This window comes from Herpailurus yagouaroundi, unplaced genomic scaffold (genome assembly GCF_014898765.1).
Source record: "Herpailurus yagouaroundi ecotype Mexico unplaced genomic scaffold, PumYag 67793, whole genome shotgun sequence".
Classification (NCBI taxonomy): Eukaryota; Metazoa; Chordata; class Mammalia; order Carnivora; family Felidae; genus Herpailurus; species Herpailurus yagouaroundi.
This window is the reverse complement of record NW_024420586.1, coordinates 18,842,847-18,864,223: the sequence shown is the minus strand read 5'-3', so window position 1 is coordinate 18,864,223 and position 21,377 is coordinate 18,842,847. Positions and strand designations below refer to the sequence as shown.

Here is a 21,377-nt window from a genome sequence, read left to right as displayed (position 1 = left end):
ATCTAGAAAATTCTTAGGGAAAAAATAACGGTAAATCTTCATGACCTAGCATTTCAGCAATGGATTCTTACAGGTATGACACCAAAAGCAGGAGCAACAGAACAGACAAAATGGACTTCACCAAAATTAAAAATGTTTGCTTCAAAAGGCATTTGTAATATTAAGACAGTGAAGGGGCACCTGGCTGGCTCAGTCAGTGAAGCATGTGACTCTTGATCTCAGGGTCATGAGTTTGAGCCCCACGTTGGGCATATAGCCTACTTAAAATAAAAATTGTATATATTAAAACTGAAAAGACAGACACCCCCAGGGAATGGAAGGAAAAATAAACAACACTACAAATCATGAATCTAATAAGGGACTTGTATCTAGAATACACAAAAAGACTCCTACAACTCAGTAATAAAAAAAGACAACCAATTTAAAAACGGAGAAAGCATCTGAATAGGCATTTCTCCAAAGATGTACAAACGGCTAGTAAATACATGAAAAGATGCTCAACACATCATTAGCCACCAGGAAACTGCAAATCAAAGCCTTAGTGAGATAGATTCCTCCCATCAACTGGAATGATTATAATAAAAAAGAAAATAACCAGTGTTAGGATGTGGAGAGATTAGAATCCTTGTGCACTGCTGGTGGCAGTATAAAATGGTGTAGCCACTGTGGAAAGTGGTGTGGCCATTGCTCAAAAGACTAAATATAGACTTGCTAACATTATCCAGCAATTCTACACCCAAAAAACTGAAAACAGAAGTTCAAACAAGTATTTGCAAATCCATGTTCATCGTAAGTACTATTCACAGTAGCCAAAAGATGGAAGTAAACCAAGTGTCCATCGATAAATGATAAAATGTGGTATATACAAACAATGGAAGATCATTCAGCTTTAAAAAGGAAATCGACACATGCTTGGAACATGTGATGTTACACTAAGTGAAACAAGCCACTCACAAAAGGGTAAACAATGTACGATTCCACTTATTTATGGCACATAGAATAATGAAGTTTAAGGGTGCCTGGGTAGTTCAATCAGTTGGGCTTCCGACTCTTGGTTTCCGCTCAGGTCATGATCTCAAGACTTGTGGGTTCCAGCCCTGCTACAGCTGTGTTACTACAGCTCAGAGCCTGCAGCCTGGTTCGGATTCTGTGTCTCTCCCTCATCCTGCCCTTCCCCTTGCTTATGCTCTCTCTCTCTCAAGAATAAATAAAACATTAAAAAAAAATTTTTTTTAAATGATACACCCAAAACCATTGAACTGTACACTTTATTTTTTTCAACGTTTGTTTATTTTTGGGACAGAGAGAGACAGAGCATGAACGGGCGAGGGGCAGAGAGAGAGGGAGACACAGAATCGGAAACAGGCTCCAGGCTCTGAGCCATCAGCCCAGAGCCCGACGTGGGGCTCAAACTCACGGACCGCGAGATCATGACCTGGCTGAAGTCGGACGCTCAACTGACTGCTCCACCCAGGCGCCCCTGAACTGTACACTTTAAATGGATGAATTGTAGGATATGAAAATATCAATACATCTACGAAGAGTAAATGTAAACAAAAAATATGGTGAAAAAAATCATTAAAAGGAATTAAAATACCACAGTAGACAATATCTGCTTAAGGCAAAAGAAATCAGTAAGAGAAAAAGATAAAAAAAACCACATGAGATAGAGAAAACAAAGTAAAATGGCAGATGTAAATCTAGTCAGATTAATGACCTTAAATGTGAATGGCTCATAAAATTCAAACGCAGAGATAGACTGGATTTAAAAAAGGAAGATCCAAGGACATGCTATCAATAGGAGAATTTTAGATCCAAGGATACAAATCTGTTAACAGTAAAAGGATGAGGGTGGCACCTGGCTGGCTCAGTGGATAGAACATGCAACTCTTGATCTTGGGGTCTTGAGTTTGAGCCCCATGTTGGGTGCAGAGCTTTAAAAAAAAAAAAAAAAAAAAAGGTAAAAGGATGGGGAAATATGCATCATGCAAAATAGCAACCATAAGAAAGGTGAAGTGTCTATAGATCTACCACAAAAAAATAGACTTTAAGACAAAAATAAATTCCTAAAGATAAAAAGGAACACTTTATAATAAAAACGTCCATTCATCCAGATTTAACAATTATAAATATATATATATATACATGCAACCTACCAGTAGCCCCAAAACATATGAAGCAAAAAAAGACAGAAAAGGACAGGGAAATAGACTTCCAACTCACCACTTTCAATAATGCATAGAACAACTAACAAAAGATTAAGGAAGGAGACTTTAACAACACTACACCAACTAGATCACACATGTAATAGAACACTCTACCAACAACAACAAAATACATATTCTTCTTGAGTGCACATGAACATTCTCCAAAATGGACCATATGCTAGGCTGTAAATCAAGTCTCAAATTTAAAGGACAGAAACTATGTTCTTTGAACATGGAGAAATAAAACTAGAATTCAATGAAAGGAAATTTGGGAAATTCACAAATATGTAGAAATTAAATAATTTATTTTGGCACAGTGATCATATTTAAGCCATTTGCTGCTAGTTCCTCAATTGATTCTTTTTAAACCTGCTATCTACAAATAATAAAAATTCTGAATTCTCCTTAAAGACAAAAAGGCATGATCTTGTCACTAAAATATACTGTAAGACTAGTTTTTTTTTTTTTTATGTTTATTTGAGAGGACTATTTCTTCTGTTTTTTAATATTTATTTGAGAGAGAGAGAGAGAGGGAGGGAGGGAGGGAATGAATCCCAAGCAGGCTCCATGCTGTCAGCTCAGAGCCAGATGCAGGGCTCAATCTCACCAAACCAGGAGATCATGACCTGAGTCAAGACACTTAACTGACTAAACCACCCAGGCAGCCGTTCTACTGGTTATTCTTAATGTGTATATTTATACGTTAAATTTACACACATATACTTAATAAATGCAGAAATTTAGGCACACAAAAAGATGAAACTAAAATAGCACACCTATGTACTGAGTTCCACAGCTTGTACCCTGGAAACTAAAACATTACAAATCCTCAAACACCACTATTTTTTTTTTAATGTTTATTTTTGAGAGAGGGGAGAATGTGAGCAGGGGAGGGGCAGAGAGAGGGAGACAGGATCCAAAAGGAGCTCTGCGCTAACAGCAGACAGCCTGACACAGGGCTTGAACTCAAACCGGGAGACAGTGACCTGGGCTGAAGTCAGATGCCCAACCAACTGAGCCATATCAGGCACCCCACACACCACTACTTTTTAAAATTGTCCAGCCCTGCATAAACAATAGGCATCCAAATATATACACCCAAAATATCAATGAAAGGTTAGGAAGTGTTAAAAACATCAATATTCAGTTAAGTACTATCTACATTTAATCTATTTCAAATGAATGATATGAAGAGATAGGGAGGAAGGGGAGAAATAGAACAGTATGGATTAAGAGCAGAAAAAGAACCAAAAAGTGAGAAGCAATGGGGCATGGGTGACAAGTAAATTAACATTTATTAAGCACTTACCATGAGCCAGGTATCATTTAAAGGATTTTGATTAGCTTATTTAACATTCACAACAATCCCAAGAGGTAGTTTGAAATAGCTATTGGGGGAAAAAGGTAGCAAATCTAGATTTCAAATCCAGACACCTTGGAACCATTGCCTCTGCCCATTCCCTTGCCGTGCTCCATCACTTTTTTTTTTTTTTTTTTTTTTTTTTTTTTTTTTGGCCTATTGCAGTGCTATTAAGAGACCAGTGGGAAGGAATAGAATGACTTCATCAACCCTATTAGGTGTGCTGGACAACTACTCTTGTTAAGGGCCTGATAAAATTGTTTTGCCAGAAGCAGTGGAGTATACAAAAGCAAATTTGTAACCAGAAACACATGGATTTAAATTTCTACTCTAATACCTACTGTACGACCTTGGACAAAATTCCCAAACCTCTTTGGGACTCAGTTTCCCCACTTGAGGATACTAGGCTATGGTTGTGACGATTAAATGTAAGGTAATGATTATCTTTAAATGCCAGAAGGTCTCCAGTGAAGTATTAGCTCCCTTTTCTAACAACATTCCACTGGAGGGGAGACATGTTAAAGACAACTATTTGCAATTTAGTACTGAAGGTGGAACAGGAGTGTGGATTTTGAAGTGCAAAAGACTTGGTCCATATGAAGTCTGTTTTGCTACAAAGGATGCCGTTTTGTAATGGCATTTAGTACACCAGCAAATGTCAGCAAACACGCTTGCAAGTCATGTTAATTTGGAAGGAATTTTTCCCTCAATGCATAATGTCTTGCACCAAATAGCAGCAGCATGAGGGTGGGGCACAAAGGTGTGAACTGGATAGGGGCACCTAGGTGGCTCAGTCGGTTAAGCTTCTGACTTCCGCTCAGGTCACCATCTCACGGTTTGTGGGTTTGGGCCCTGCATCAGGCTCTGTGCTGACAGCTCGGAGCCTGGAGCCGGCTTCGGATTCTGTGTGTCCCGCTCTCTCTGCCCTGTCCCCTCTCAAGCTCTCTCTCTCAAAAATAAGCAAACATTAAAAAAAAAAAAAAAAAAAAAAAAGGTCTAAAAAGGGACAGCGATCACCACACATTCTTTTTGGCTCATTCTGGCTACACGCTCTGTCTTAGACATATTTCTGTTCTCTCTGATCCTTTGTGCATTTTATTTCCCCCATGTGCTCCCTAACTCTGTAACCTCAACCCTTCCCTATCCAGAAGGGTTCCATTAGGTTACCTGTTTTTAAAAAATCGTATTTACTATAGCTTGTCAGCAATTCAAGATGTTTTCAACTGTGCTGTTTGTTTTATTAGAATTCTTATTGTTTCTGTTAGTGCTCTAAATTACAAAGTTACATAAGCTTTTCAGTGATCCCTTTGCTCTTAATCCTATTTTCCCCATAAATCTGGTTACATCTTGGGGTGTGATTTTGCAGAGCATGAGGTTTGTCAGCAACTACTATGTAACAAATATGTTTAGAACAGGTACTGTTTAATCTCAAAGTATCATATTTTCTTTCCCTCAAGTTGGCTAATACCTTCAGAGATTGTTGGGAAGCTCAAATGGAAAAATGTATGTTAACTGCCTTGCACATAGAAGGCACCCAATAAACAGTAGGTGTTCTAACAAGTGCTGGTTACTTTTCCCTTGAGATGCTAATTAGATGATTATGTACTTTTGACAACTCCTCATTTTTTAACCTTCCCAGGCTCCCTATAAATATGATCACTAGATCAGTTCAGAGAAAAAGTGTTCTCCCAACTATAAATTACCAGGATTCGATCCTCCTTATGTATGTATCACAAGTGCTCAAGTTGCTTTTTAAAATAAATTAATAGCCTCAACAGTTTTATACTAATATAGCTGATTTTTTTATTGTATTGCTTTAATTCAGAATCCTAACCATACTTCAAAATTTTGTCCTACTTTTCAAAAAGTTTCAAATCAAAGATTATCTTACCATTTATAATACAACGCATAGCACAGTATTCCTATCAGAATTTGTGCTGCCTCTAAGGAAAACGTGACAGTAGGGAGAATAAGGAAACCAGTAATAAGACATCAAAATTCTGTGGTGCTACACAATTTACTAATTATCTGTCAAGTAAAAGAATGAACAAAACCACCACCTTTTAGGTAGAAATAGAAGTACATGTTTCATTTAGTAAATATGGAATTAGAGTCCCAGTTCCAGTCACTGGACTCGAAGCACCATGGCTGGCTCAAGTTTGCCAGTTTTGGTTCTATCCTAACAAAACTTTTAAAAACTAAATTCCTTTCTATTTTAACACTGTTAAAACATACGCAATTATGAAATTAAGAATCATACTCCTTATGCTAATTGCTCTCCTACAAACTAAATACAAACAAAATTAATAATAATAGAATGTGACAGATGGCAGCACATTACTGACTGGGAAGGCATGCACTGTTCTTGAGTTTTGGACAGCTATCCTACCACCATCACATGCCACGTGGGAGACTCAGCCCTCCTACTTGAATTACTACATCACTGTGTAGACATGGTGTGCTAGGACATCATTTGTCCTTTGCACCAACTGGAATATACAGAAATATTGAAGATGAAATTCTGTCTGGGATTTGCTTCTATATATATTATTTTTTTGAGAGCGATCTAGAGCATGAGCAGGGAGGAGCAGAGAGAGGGAGACACAGAATCCGAAGGAGGCTCCAGGTTCTGAGCTGTCAGCACAGAGCCCAACGCAGGGCTTGAACTCACGAACTGCGAGATCATGACCTGAGCAGGAGTCAGACCACTGACCGAGCTACCCAGGGGCCCCAGGATTTGCTTCTAAATATAGAAGGTATATAAAAAAAGAACAGCCCTAAAAATAAAGCTAGTTAATGGGAGTTTATTCACATTTTTGTATGTTTGATCTTTCCTTAGAAAAAGTTTGGATGGAGGATGGGTTAAATAGGTGATGGGGATTAAGGAGTACACCTGTGATGAGCACCAGGTGTTATATGGAAGTGTTGATTCACTATACTGTACACCTGAAACTAGTATTACACCACATGTTAACTGGAATTTAAATAAAAACTTTTTTAAAAAGCTTGGAAAAGAGAGAAATAAGTTCTCCAAAGGCAGAGGAGATCTACAAAATCTTCTCAGAACCTATGAGCTGCATCTGAAAGAGTAACCATAAGTAGCAAGTCAAATGTGAGTTCATGACCTGAGCCAAAGATGGATGCTCAAAAGCCTGAGCCACCCAGGCGTCACCCCCTTTTTACTTTTTGACTCCCTTCATCCATGTCTTCCCCCACGCCCACCCACCTCTGGCAGCCACCAATCTATTCTCTGTATCTGAGCTTGGTTTTTGTTTTTTGATTCCACATATCAGAGATCATATGGTGTTTGTCTTTGACTGATTTCACTTATCATAATGCCCTCCAGGTCCATTCACACGGTCACAAATGGCAAGATTTCATTCTTTCCTATGGCTGAAATAACAACCCATTGTACATACACACACAATGGAATATATGTACACAATCTCTTTATCCACTGCACTGATGGATACTTAGATTCTTTCTGTATTTTGGCTACTGTAAACAGTGCTGCTGCAACAAACATGCAAGTGCATAAATCTATTCAAGTTAGCGTTTTCATTTTCTTCAGATTCCCAGTAGTGGAGTTATTGGATCAGATGGTAGTTCTATTTTTTAATTTTTTTGAGGAACCTCCATAATGTTTTCCATAGTGGCTGCATCAATTTACTTTTCCACCAACAGTGCACAAAGGTTCCCTTTTCTCCACATCTTTACCAACCCTTATTTCTTACCTTCATGGTTTATTTCTAAAGGCCATATTTTAATCTGAAGTATTGAATCTTTCAAGAGCGAAGATCTTTCCAGACATACTCTAAAGCCAAACATAGTTTTAACAGTAATGTTTAACTTCCTTATCACTAATAAATTCATTAGAAAATATCTCATATTTTCAGCAATTCACTCAACTGATATTTTTTGTCAGCTAGTGATTGTGAGCCACTAGAGACTTCAAGCTGTCTACTAGCCAAACTTCAAATCTTACAGGCAGCAAGAATTAAATAGCCAAAATACCAGTAAGCATATGAAAAGGTTCTAACCATCATTAGACACATGCAAATGAATATTTAGGCTACAATCAGATATTCCTAAGTCTCCACTAAACTGGCTAAAATTAAAAGGACTGACAATACTAAGTGTTGTTAAGGAAGAGCCGTATGAACTACATTGGTGGGATTCTAAACTGGTGCAACCAACTACTTGGGAAATCTGTTTGGCAGTATCTATTAAAACTAAACAGATACATATCCTATAATCCAGCAGTTCCACTTCTGGGTGTGTATCAAAAGACCCGTACTAAAATGATCATGGCACATTCTTTATAATTAGTGGAAACACCACAGACAGTCCAAATGTCCACAAACAGTACAGTGAATACATCATGGTGTATTTCATACAGTAACTACCCAGTAACAAAAAGAAGAAATTCTTATGTGGAGCAAAAGAAGCCAGACACAAGAGTTTATATTGTGTTATTCCAATTATGTGAAGCACAAAAAGCATGCATAATTAATTCACTGAAAGATAGAAGGAGTATTGGGGTTTCTTTTGGGGGAGCAGGAAGGTGCATTCCTTCTGGAATGCTGGAAATTATACACTGATCTAAATGGTAGTTATACAGATGTGTAAATTGCTATACACAAGATCTGTGGACTTGACTGTATCTAAGTTATATCTCAATTAAAAAAAATAAAAATTTATAGTAGGCAAGCCACTCAAAAGATAGTGTCAAACCTCCTTTGGTTGTCTAAGACACTGGTTCTCAAATGTGGTCCACTGAGACCCTTTCAGGAGACCCAAGACGTCAAAACTGTTTTCACAATAAGATGACACTATATGCTATCATCACGGTCATTCTCTCTCCAGTATACAGTGCAGTGCTTCCAAAGGCTACAATGACGTATTCTATCACAAGAGATTGAAGGCAGAAGCAGAGAAGCCAGCTTTCTTCTACTAAGCCAAATGAAATATCTGCAAAAATGTAGAATACCATACTGCTCACTAGTAATTTTTGTTTTCTTGGAAAAGCTATTTTTCATAAAAGTATTCTTTACATTAAGATGCAAGGAGTTTGGGGCGCCTGGGTGGCTCAGTCGGTTAAGCGGCCGACTTCGGCTCAGGTCACGATCTCACACTCCGTGAGTTCGAGCCCCGCGTCGGGCTCTGTGCTGACAGCTCAGAGCCTGGAGCCTGTTTCAGATTCTGTGTCTCCCTCTCTCTCTGACCCTCCCCCGTTCATGCTCTGTCTCTGTCTCAAAAATAAATAAACGTTAAAAAAAAAAAAAAGATGCAAGGAGTTTTATTTCTAAATGTGTACACAAATTTTTTTTCCATTTTAATTTCCAACATAATAAACTTCAATGGATATAAGCCCATGTAAACAAAAGCTCTTTGACATCCTCCACAATCATAAAGGGGTCCTGAGACCATTAAGTTTGAGAATGGCTGGCCTAAATGATATACAGTGAAAATAAGCTTCTTTTGCTACTTCTCTTGTAGTGACGAAAAATAAGGTACATTTTCTCTGAAACCATCTGCGCCAGACAAATCACAGCTACTATATTTATCTGCATACTTTCATCCTCGATTCAGAAAAAACAACTTCCCCTGAATATTATTTTCCCTAGCTAGCTACATCAGTTTTTAACAGCAGTTTGTCCTTAAAGCTTAAGCTAGACTTCAGATGAAAACTTAACCAAACTTTAAGCTGCTCTGCCAGCAAAGAAATTATATCCTGGCTACCAACTCTGTGGTCCCTAAATTCATACTACAAGCTGTTGGCCAAGCACAATTAGCCCATACGAATCTAAATAAAATAAAGCCCTCCAGAAAAATCCAGACACAAAGACACACAAAGGAAAAACAAGTTAGAGGAAACACTCAAATTATTTTATTACCCTTCCCTTTACTTGTCAATACAAATTCAACAACTCCTAAATCTATTAACCCTTTTTTTTACCTTTCCTATGCTCCTGTACTTAAAAATTTTTCTTCTCTGGAATCCAGTTTCTTCCACATCTCTAAAGATAAAATTTATTAACTAAAAAAAAAAAAAAAAAAGGTAGCTAAAGTCATCTCTTGTCCAACACCATGGTTTTACAGATAATAGTAGTGAGGTCCCAAGAATTAAGTGTTAACACAAAGAAAGCACAGTAAGTGAAACTAAAACAGTACTCTTCCACTGACTACACCTTTTTCACTTCAAATACGAGTGCTGTTTTGAAACAAAAAACCTCCCAACTAGGAGCCAATGGAATTAATACAATTGTTTAAACAGTAAGATTATTAATCTACTTCTGTATATCTAATTTAAAAGCTGTAAAATAACACCTATACAAACTATGGAAAGCCAACAGTTAACACTCTCTGGATGCCAGATTCTAGTCCCTTACATTTTAGGGGAGGGAGATGGTAAGAAAGGCATGTACTTTGACAATCCACTGTTTAAGTAATACAGCCACACTGGGAAAATAAAAATACAGTCATCCTATAACCCAGATTCCTCTCTGACCTTTTGATAGAACAGACAGAAGCTCTCAAGTGGAGAGATGAAACTGGAGACGGAGGAAGAGCTGAAGAGAGACAATAAAGGTGCTTTGCTTTCCAGCTCAGCCTTCTCTTCAGTGAGAGCCAAAGTCAAATTAGCAGCAACTCCCTCTTACGAGGGAGTCCCAGGTGTCACACTTCCTTTACTCCATTCCCTAAACCATTCCCTTATCATCCTTCCTTTACTCCATTCTCTAAACCATTCTCTTATCATCCACAGTGTTAAAAATACTGTCTCAACTCCTCCTGGCTCCCCAACTCTCCTACGACATGGCTGCCTGATGCCATCAGTATTCTTTCAAAACCCCAAATCTAATCATCTCTCACTTAATTTCAGGGTCCACCTCATTACTCTAAAAACGTTAAGTGCCGTAATGTGGCACTCAAGGTTGGCCCTCGTGATCTAGCCTCACCTCCCACAATCCCTTCTCTCCCAATTATCTCCATTCTACTAGTAACTAGTAACTAGTAACTTATTATATTATATATATATTATTATTATTATCTACATTCTACTAGTAACTTTTCTCTAAAACACTATACTTTCACTTCCATGCCTAGGTTTCAAGTAGTTGTCCTCCAATTTTGTCCCCAGGACAGAGTTGGCAACCAGGGGGGTGGGGGAGCAGGTACTACTGGCATCTTGTAGGTAGAGGCAGGGAGGAATAGGATGCTACCTCACACAACAAAGAATCATCTGGCTCAAACTGTCAATCATGTTAAGGTTAAAAATCCTGATCTCAAGTTGCTCCCTCTGCCCAGAAGTCCCTGTTCTAATTCACACGGCCAACAAAACTACACTTGACTGAGCAAACCTCACTCAATCTCAAACTACAATGATTTCCATATGTAACACAGCACTTATCACACGTAATTAATTGCCTGATCTACTTGACAATAGAACTTAGAAGGTCATAATCATCTTTGTATCCCTTGTGCCAGAATGGTATTAAATGAATGAATTCAATTCAAATGTTGTAAGATCGCAATCACCCAATCCAAAGCCTTCACTTTACAATTTCATGTTGGAGGTTAAGTAACTTACTCACTAGTTGATAGAGTAATTACAACTGCAACGTAAGCCTTTTGACTGAGATTAGAGCTCTTTACTACCCACTATACTACTCTCTCAATCAGGCTGAGGGAGGTTCTGAACACCTAACAAAAGACAGAGCCCCAGGAACTTCTCAGAGCCACCTTCCAGGGCCTGTATCTGAAGAATCACAAAAAGTAGTAGAGTAAGTTAAAGCCAAAAGAAAAACATTGGAAAAATGCTACCAGAATTCAGAGAAAGTAAAGACCACTTTCCGACTAAAAAAAAAAAAAAAAAAATACTTCATGTATACGGCATGTGAGTTAGACACTGGAGGCTAGCCATAAAGGGAGAGGTCAGGCTCTAAGAAGTAAAGCAATGGAAATAGAAAAGGCTGGAGCACCCACATCACGTATGGATTGTTTGATTAGGTGGGAGAACAACAAATCAACTTGGAAAAGCAGACTGGAAGTATGTGAAAATGACCTTTTTTGGGTAGAACTGGCATGGTAAATTTTAAGCAGCATTTTTCTATTTTAAGCAAGCTCTACAGTCAACATAGGGCTTGAACTCACTACCCAGAGATCAAGAGTCTCATGTTTCCACCATCTGAGCCAGCCAGGCACCCCAATTCTGAGCGGTATTTGGAGAAAAAGTGGGAAGAGATAAGGAGGTACTTGAACATGATTCTTCTGGCTCTGTAGATGAATAGAAGCCAGAGAACCTTTCCATGATTTCTCCTTTCACCGACATGATTCTTTCTCCCATGATGCACTGGGAATAACTAAGGTAATCCCTGAGCAGGAGCAATTTAAGACAGCTGACATTTATGTGGCTCAGATAATGACATCCACAGTCAGACAAGGAATGCACCTGCAGGAAGTACCATTAGGTTCTTCCTCCAACCCTCAGCCTGGAATCACAATCCCTTTTACCCCAGCTCAACAAGCTCCAAGTCAAAATCCCTCAAGAACATTGGATAATTAATACAGATCTACAAAGGACACAGTAAATAGATATATACATACTGATTAAGTAGGAGTAAATGAGTTTTTCTGCAGTCATTTTCACAAGAGCCTACATAGTACCCTTCCTTTTCATACAGAATGCATTCCTGAAAATATGACAGAAGTCAAATATTACAAAGCTAAACAGATTCACATGTTCCCTAGAAGTTTTTCCAACTGAGTGCAGGAAAGTATTATAAAATCCTTAATTATACCTCACCTTTCACATACAAGCTTTACTACACATTTGCCAAAATTTCCTGTGTCACCACTGAATGAAGTCAACCAACATAACCAATGAGCACAATCTAACCCCGTAAAGATTTATATCCCTAATCAGTTCCCCATCAAGGATATTAAGTGTGGGACCTTGAGCTGATGCAAAGGACAGGAAACCCCTAAAAAGGATACTGAAGGATTAAATAATAGAAGTGTGAAAGAATAAGGAGTGTATAGAGCATTAGGAGAGTCAAGTAAATGAAGGGTGGAGGGGGGAGATAAAGAAAAACATGGTAGGAAATTAAGTTGGAAAGTTATATTAAAATCAATTTCATGATGAAAGTTTGGAGCAGTGTTTACAAAAGCAGTTATCTAAAAAAGGAGCCGGGGAGGGAGGAGGGACATGAAACTGTCTCTTAGCCGGGATGAACAAATGGCACACACTCAAGTCCTGAGGCAGGAGTAAGTAGAGGCAGAGGGCAGAAGACACGAGGATACGTGACTTAGTAAATTATGTGACCAATGAGAACGTTTGATCTAACACACATCTAAGCAACACTGTTGCTTCTAAATGAGGGAATTATCAGAGGTGGGTTTGTGTTTTGCTTTTTATTCCCTCATGCTCCCCGAACTTTTTAACAGAATACATTAATTTCATAATCAGGTGAAAAATTATAAAGTAACATCTTTAGAAAGTTTTCCATCAAATAACAAACTGGTTTAAAGTATTTAAAAGGAAGCTTTGGTGATATGAAAAATTCACTTATACAAAACAATATCCCCTAAGACATCAAATTAATGAAGTATTTTGTAATGCCTCCTCTTCCAATTTAGCTTTCCTTTAGCGAACAAACATCACTGCCCTGCTTTCAAAGTGGTATAGACCCTTGGGGCACCTGGGTGGCTCAGACAGTTAAGCGTCCGACTTCGGCTCAGGTCATGATCTCACAGTTCGTGAGTTCGAGCCCCGCGTCGGGCTCTGTGCCAACAACTCAGAGCCTGGAGCCTGCTTCTCATTCTGTGTCTCCCTCTCTCTCTGCCCCTTCCCTGCTCATGCGGTCTCTCTCGGTCTCAAAAATAAATAAACATTAAAAAAAAAAAAGTGGTATAGACCCTAGCTCTTAATGGTTTGTAGAAATTGATTTTTAAACTCATTCAAACTGGTATATATGACAGAACAATTGTCTTGCTCACCTTGTATCCCTGTCATCTGGTACAACACCTACCACATAACAAACGTTTAACATATGAATTGCAGGATTTAAGACATTTATAACATATCAATTGCAGAATTTAAAACAAAGCACAAAATAAAAAAGATTCAAGAAAAATTAGACACAATGGTAAGCCTGAAGAAAGCTAAGATATGCTAGAAGTATCTCTAAACCAGTAATTTTCCAAGGGTGTTTCCATACTTGGGAACTTGTTAGAAATGTATACTGTTGAACCCCATTCCATACTTACTAAATCAAACTCTGGGGGCTGGACTTTAGAATCTTGCTCTAAACCAGGGCTGGGAAACTATGTTCACAGACCAAATCCAGTGCTGAGAATGGATTTTACAAAGAAACATGTACCATCAATTTGATGACAGGGAACACTAACTTTTTAATCCCCAATTAGGCGAAATACTGTACTTATTAGCCCCTCCCCATTCTATTCTTATTAGGCCTGAATTACAAATGATTGCACCAATTATCAGATTTTGAATTTCATCAACAGAGAATTGACCTAATATCCTCAATTTTGTCTCTTAGCATGCAAAACCTAAATATTTCTGATATGGCTTTTTACAGAAAAGTTTGCTGATCTCACACTTAAATTTGGGAGGTGTTATCAAGGAGACCAACCAAATCTTTCTACACTACCTTCATCAGAGATGAAACACTCTATTAGGATACAAAGGGGTCTAATACCATGTAATAATTCTCATGCTTTCTGGTGTCCAAGTTAATTGAGTAGACATACTTAGAAATTCTTAGAAGTAACCAGCTGAGAGAAAAGACCAGATGAGAGATGTAACCAACAACTTAAACTCTGAATAAACACCAAAGTCAGTACGGAGGAAATGGGTATGAATAGGGTAGGAAAGGGAGTCTTCTCCCACTCCTTTTTTTTCTTCCTAAATTTTCTTCTCTTCCCACTTCATAGGCTCTATAACCAAGGATGGGATCCAAGACTACCAGCTCAAAATCATCCCAAGGAAAACAATTCCTCTGATAATGGTTGCCCAATCAATTTGGGTCTAAAGTGTTCAAAACTTTTATAATTGATCACTTACAGAAGGATAAACGGAAAGGAGCCATAACATGATGACCCATCAATTTTGTATGTAGTTTCAGATAATGGGAGTCAAATATTCCTCCAGATTTTGCCATTTAGGCAATTATCATAAACAAGATTATTCTACATGCTCCGTAATACAAAAAGGTAAAGGACAGAATTACTGACCTTATTTATTATCCACTACCAGAGAGAATTTAAGTGTGGATTTTAGGACAGTGACTACAAAGGTAATGGAAGCCCAAGAATAATTACTGTCTTGTTAGATACGGAAATAGCTTCATGCAGGAGGCAGTCTACACACACTATCTTAGTCAAGTTACTTCAGCAGCTTTTTGAGCCATGTTCTTCATTTGAAAAACAAGGAGTCTGAGTAGATCTAAGACTCCTTCCAGGACTGCTCATCATGAAACAATTATCAGGTCAAAGTAAGGGACTCCACGCAATAAAGAGAATTAAAAAAAAAAAAAGAAAAAAAAAAAAGAAAGAAAGAGAAATCATACCAGAATATAATATGGTTAACTGACTGTTCATACAACAAATAATTATTCATCTATGTGCCAGGCACTTTCTAGGTGCTAGAGATCTATCAAGTGACTTAGGGTCTGGAGTCTGATATCAAATGAAAGCCACTAACCTAAAAGAATTTGGAGAACAAAAATCAAGCAAAGCATCTGAATAAAATAAGTAAAGCAAAAAGAAAAGCACACCAATGGTGTAGAGGTAACTGACAGAGCATCAATACAGAAAAGGAATGGCAAGAGGAATGGCTGACACCAGAGTATGTAATTCCTGGCCAAAAAGTAAAAGCGTTGGTCAAGTACAGCTACTCCTAAACCCAGTATGCAACAATTCTAATCCATTTCTACTGTACTTGACATTCGTGCTCACTGGAGAAGACCAGAGTTCAGAATGAAATTCTATTTAACTAAAAGAAACTGAAATGTAAAATAAAATTCCGTTGGCTTATACCATAACTAGGTATATTTCTTGTAACAAAATTCAGTCTCCATCTAGGAGGCACAATAAATGACAAAATTAGAGCTTGTAAGAACTTCACAGATCAGCTAGTCCCATGCCCCTCACTTCATACAACATAAGCTACTAGAAAATCGCAATCTCTAGAAAGTGCCTAGCACATAGTAGATGCCCAATAAATATTTGTCGAATGGATAATAAGCAAACTAACGCCTTAGAACAGATATTAATAATGTTAGTACTAGATCTGGGACCGTAACTCCAAGATGTTCAGTAAGACATTACGAATTGTCTTCTGTGTGTGTGTACGTATATACATAAAACTCTGGAACCCTGGTCTCTCCAAACTATTAACCTAGTGTCTGAACTTTTTGCTACTTTGTGCCTGGAATTTTTGGCAATGTGACTGGCAAAATCAAGCTTGAGCAAGAACATTACTGCTTAGTGATAGGTCACAGAACTCAGTCTCAAATCTCCCTTTTCCCTGAAATGAAGTGCAAAGAAGCCCTTAGCTGCATATTAGAATTCTCTTTTGAGTTTTTTTAATGCCTAGTTTCCACCCCAAACTTACTCAACTACAATTTCCAAAGTGTAAGATCTAGGAAAATACATTTTGAAAAAGCTCTACATGTAATTCTGATACGCAGCTGAGGTAGAAAATCATTGTTAGTGACTGGAAATAGAATCAAAAACCCATCTGCTGCCAAATACACATACAGTGTGTGTGTGTGTGTGTGTGTGTGTGTGTGTGTACTGGAGCCCAGAAGACTAAAACAGGCACATTTGAAGAATAAATTCAGGGAAGATATCTAACAGTATACTTTTTCACACCTTATTCCTTAAAAGTACATTAACAGTGGTCATTATATTCTACAGTAACAACTGAATGAATTCAAACTCCAATATGAATATCAGAAGTTCCACAAAGTCTTTTTTCCTTGTGACACTTTGTAGCATAGAAAATAGGACTACATGATCATTAACAGAAAGGTCTTTCACAGATCTTGTGTCACACACGATAAGAAAGCTCATAGATTCCACATTAGCGGGCTCTTCTCGCAGCCTCAATATAGATTTAACACAATGGACCAAGAGAATTACAAGAAATAAACACCAAATAAAGGTGTTTATTGGTACTTCATTTATTCCATAATATTATTGACCAATACTACAAAAATGCAAGATGAAACCCTTACTTTTGAAAACTTTTTGTGAAAATTACACTGATTTTAAACTAAGCTAAATAAAACTGAGAATTTTCTAATTGAGATAATAGAAGTTCACATGATACTAAGTGTTCATTTATGAGATGATTTAAATAAATTATTGGGAGACAAACGCCTGGATTTTGCACCTTTTAGGAATGTTACAGTGCGTAACATTATTTTAGTCATAAACACACCCACCGACTAAACTATCAACCAGAATATGTTGGGAGACACACGGAAGAGGAAGAACCTACTTGCTGCAGAGCTTTTAGCACCTCCCTGGCTAACCAAGTTATTTCCCAAATTGCAGCTAATTGCCATATTTTTATTAAAATTTTAATCTAAAGCTACCTGGTTCAGGAAACAAACCAAAGACTGATTTTTTTGTTGTTTTAACAGTGATCAGGGTCATTTCACTAATGTGGCACAGTAGTTGAAGTGTCACTGGTTTACAGAGCTCAGTCCCTCATCTATATGATACAAACAACACTACCTACGTAAGGTAATAAATGGCAAATGTTTAACATAGTCCTGGCTGGTTATTAATGCTCAAAAAATTACAATTATGCTGATAACTGAAAACATTTGACAAAATAATTCATTTTATTTATCTGCTTGAAAGTTCAGTGAGAACATATTAACAGCATTAACGGTGATGTTCAACCCTGACCTCATGAAAATCACCCACAGTGGTTTTAAAGTAAGCCTTTGCCCAGGACCCGTATCAGACCTAATCGGTCTTAGGGAGTGAAACCCAGGCATCAGTATTTTTTTTCCCTAAGCGATTCCAACGTGCAGTCAGGGCAGAGGGCAACGTATCAACCCTTTCCAAACACTAACGTTAGACCCTATAAGACAAGAACTTAGTAACAAATAGGACAGCACAGCTACAATAAGAAAAAGCGAAAATCCTTTTTTCCAATTTTTAGAAAAAAAAACTCCAAGATTCAGAAAACATACTAGCAAGAAGCAAAATACAACGCAGACTATCTATCATGAAACTATCACATTATTTCAAAATTCAAAAAAGAAAACAAAAACCAACCCAACTAGCTCAAGAACCACAAAATAAGATCCCTCCCCTAACTGCCCAGAAGACTTACAAGAGGACTGATCCTTTAACACCTCCCTCCATATATTTCAAACAATTTTCTTTAACCTAATTTAAACAAGGATTAGTTTCAATATTAAAATTCTAAAACTGAAATATAAAAACTTCACTAAAGGTGAACTTATCAAATAAATAAGCTGAACGTATGTGTCTAACTAATCAAGAACTTGACTAGCAAATTCACGACGAACATTTTCAAAAACTGTAAGGAACGTTATTAATACCACGTCAAAAAAAAATTATCTTTGAAGAGACAGCCACGAAATCCCTCATCTTCTTGAGGCCAGAAAATTTATTTCAAGATCCTGGAAGAAAAAAAGATCCAAAGTAAATCCTACTTCAGCATTCCATTGATTTAGCAAGAGAACCATGGAACACCAAAAAGAGATTACAATAATTTGGTGAAAAGTAAAATCTGCCCGTAAGGTAACTTTCTGAAGAATTTCGATTCTCACATGTACTGTTCTTGCTGTTATTAAATATCTCCAGAAATTTTCCCTCTCAGAAACTACCAAGGTCAGCAAACAAAAGGAAGAAATGGCGTGAGCACATTAAGGTAACACGTTAAAAAATACAAGTTAAATGTCCTTGCAAAAAAACATATAGGAAAAACGGTAGGGGGAAAAATTCGTATACTCCAAATACCTTATTTTCAAAATACAGAAAACAAAACGTAATAAACATTTTGAGTTCACCTTTGGTGCACCAATTCCAAATACTTCTGATTTTCACTCTATGCAGACACTCTAAACAATAACGCTTAATCTTTAAGAACTTGGAAGGCATTTGCTGAAACCAAAATGGCAGCCCACTGAATCAGTAGACCAGAGAGATCTAAAGCAGAGTTTGCGGTCTCTATTTTTAAATTCAAGTGTAGGGATTAAGAAAGCCAAGCTAGTCGTGGTTAACGAGTCCTTACCATATAAATCGCTAAGAGTAGATCATGAGCAGCAAGGTTAAGTACCTGCTGAAAAGTTTCCTAATCAATAAATACACCCCAGATTCTTCGTCAGAAATGAAGGTATACAATCGTTATGTGGACTTTGGAGGCTCAGGGGATTCACGGTGAAAGACTGTTACAAATATTTCCCTCCGCCCAAAATAAGGCACGAATATTTACAGCTACAACCCGCTCGGTTAAATTCAAAGACAGTCCGAATAAATTACTCACACCTGTAAACTGCCCGCTGGAAAATCCAATTAACGTTGTAACTAGGGAACTTTCAAAAAATACTCTCAGTTTAAGAAGGTTCTATTGGAAATCCTAAAAAAATTCCCGTGTATGTTCCAGTCGCCACAGAAGTCCTTACAAAGATTACAAAACAGTGTATACACCTGCTCCGTACCTCTTAGTATTTCACAATGAATGAAAAATAAACAATGTATCAAACCCAAAGCCTCACACCACGAGAATCTGAAGGTTTCATTATTAACAAGCTCGCACATGCTAGTATTTTTGCAGAAACGATTAAAAATAGAAAAGTGATGGGTCCAAGCTGGCTTGGAAGCGATTTTTGCATCCAAAACATGTTTCGCGGCTTCGGCCCTCAGCGAATGAAGCGGGGGAAGGAGGTGTAGGAGGCCGATAACCCGGCTCAGGCTCCCAGGCCACAGGGCCTAGGAGAAGCTGCCGGTTATCGCGGGAGGGTGGGGGGGCGGCGGACAAGTCGTCGGGCCTGATAGCCAGGCGTATCCGAGGCCTAGCTCTGCTGCTCCAAATCACTCCACCTCAGTAATGGCGTTTGGTGTCAAGTGGAACGAGACTGGGGAGAGCGGCCGCGGGCCGACCAAGCTGCAAGCCCGGGGACCGAGGGGGCGACTAGCCCCCCGCCGCCGACCGAGCCCCCTGGGCGCCGATGCGGGGGACGCACGCCGGGCCCGGAGACTCCATCCTCCCACTCGGCCCCAGACAGGACTGGAAGGGGGAGGAGGGGGAGGGACGAAGCCGTCAGCCATTTTCCCTCACAGTCCAAAACACACAGACACGCTCCCGGGACACCGGCTCGGCACGGAGCCGGGCCCTGCGCCCCCACCCGCGCAACGCGCCGTCGCCCAGCCCCGGGCTGAGGAGGGGGAGCGGGTAAGCCCCCCGGACCCGACGGCGGCCAGCCGCGGGTGGGGGGGGTGGTACCGTGGGCTCGCACACCCCCCTAGCCCTCCTCCCCTCACTCGGATCCAGCTGTTGGCCCCGGAAAAGCGCGTTGTCCCAGCGCGGCAGGCTACTAACCGCACGATACAGGCGTCTCGTCTTCAGAACCAGGGCAGGCGGAGGCAGCAGGCAACTGCGAGATTCACTCAGTCCTAGGACAAGGCCGACCCCGGGTGCATCCCAGGCCCGACGGTGACGGGCGACAAAGTGTCCGTTAACACCAGGGAGCTGCACAGGGGGCGCCGGAATTCGCTGCTCGCCGCGCCCGCCCTGCAGCAGCGGTAGCGGTGGCCTCGGCCGCCGCCTCCTCCTCCACCAGCGGCGTTGGCGGCCCTCTTCCCCCTTCTTCCCTCGGGCCGGGGCTCTCGCTCGGCTCAGACGGGGCTCCGGGCGGTGCGTTTCTCCTGCGTCACCTCCTGCTGCTCCTCCTCCTGCAGTAGCGGCTTCACCTTTCCCTGGTCGCCGCCTCTGTCCCCGCTCCGGGCCTGGTCGCTTTGCTGCGGCTTGCTCTTCGCTCCCGGCGCCGACCGGAGCACCGGGGGCTAAGGCGGCCGCCTCCCGGGAGAGAGGCGGCAGCGGCGGGCTCCCGCGAGGCCTGTGAGCTGAGCAACGCGGGGAGGGGCTCCGCACGGCAGAGGCCCGGACGGGCCGGGTGCTGTAAGGTTGCGGCTCCGGCGGCGGCGGAGACTAGCTTCCGCAGCCGCGGACGCCCGTCCTCGCCAATATGGCGGATCCGGCAAACCAAAAAAAAAAAAAAAAGAAAAAAAAAGAAAAAAAAGAAAAAAAGAAAAAAACCGCTCGGCCAGTGGCGGCGGTTGTGGCGGCGGCGGCAGCAGCACTGGTGGCGGTGGAGGCAGCAGCGCGGCGGCGCAGACTCCCACTAGCCCCAGCACCGCCCAAAACCGTGAGGTTCCCCGCCCCCCGTCAAGTCCCGCCTCTCACAGACCCACCCCTTGGCCCTCCTCCTCCATCTCCTACCTACCCCATCCCCCCCTCGCTCAGCTGCTCCTTCTGCTCCCTTCTCCTCCACTCCGGGCCGTTGAGCCAGGGAGAGTTGCGCGTGCCGCGGGGGAAGCCGGGCCAGGCGAGAGACGCTTGGAACCGAGAGAGCTAAAGTGGGGGAGGGGAACACAATGCGGTAAAGACGGTTCACGCACAACCGTTGCTTCCGGCCGGCCCCTCTAGGGTCCCACTATGACTAGGAACTGTGTTCCAAACCCCTCAAGTCAAGACCGTTGTGAGGGCAGAGGTGACACGAGGACGGGGAAAACCGGGG

The 21,377-nt window shown here is 40.3% G+C and overlaps 1 protein-coding gene across 2 annotated transcripts in view; it reads right to left on the bottom strand.

The window, feature by feature from the left end:
• USP9X (ubiquitin specific peptidase 9 X-linked) overlaps positions 1–20,286 on the bottom strand; it is a 128,277-nt gene extending 107,991 nt beyond the window's left edge. For both annotated transcript variants that reach the window (XM_040468837.1, XM_040468838.1), the window contains exon 1: positions 20,180–20,286. The gene's annotated coding sequence lies outside the window, so the exon portion shown is untranslated. The remainder of the gene's footprint in view (positions 1–20,179) is intronic.
• Positions 20,287–21,377: the final 1,091 nt, after the last annotated feature.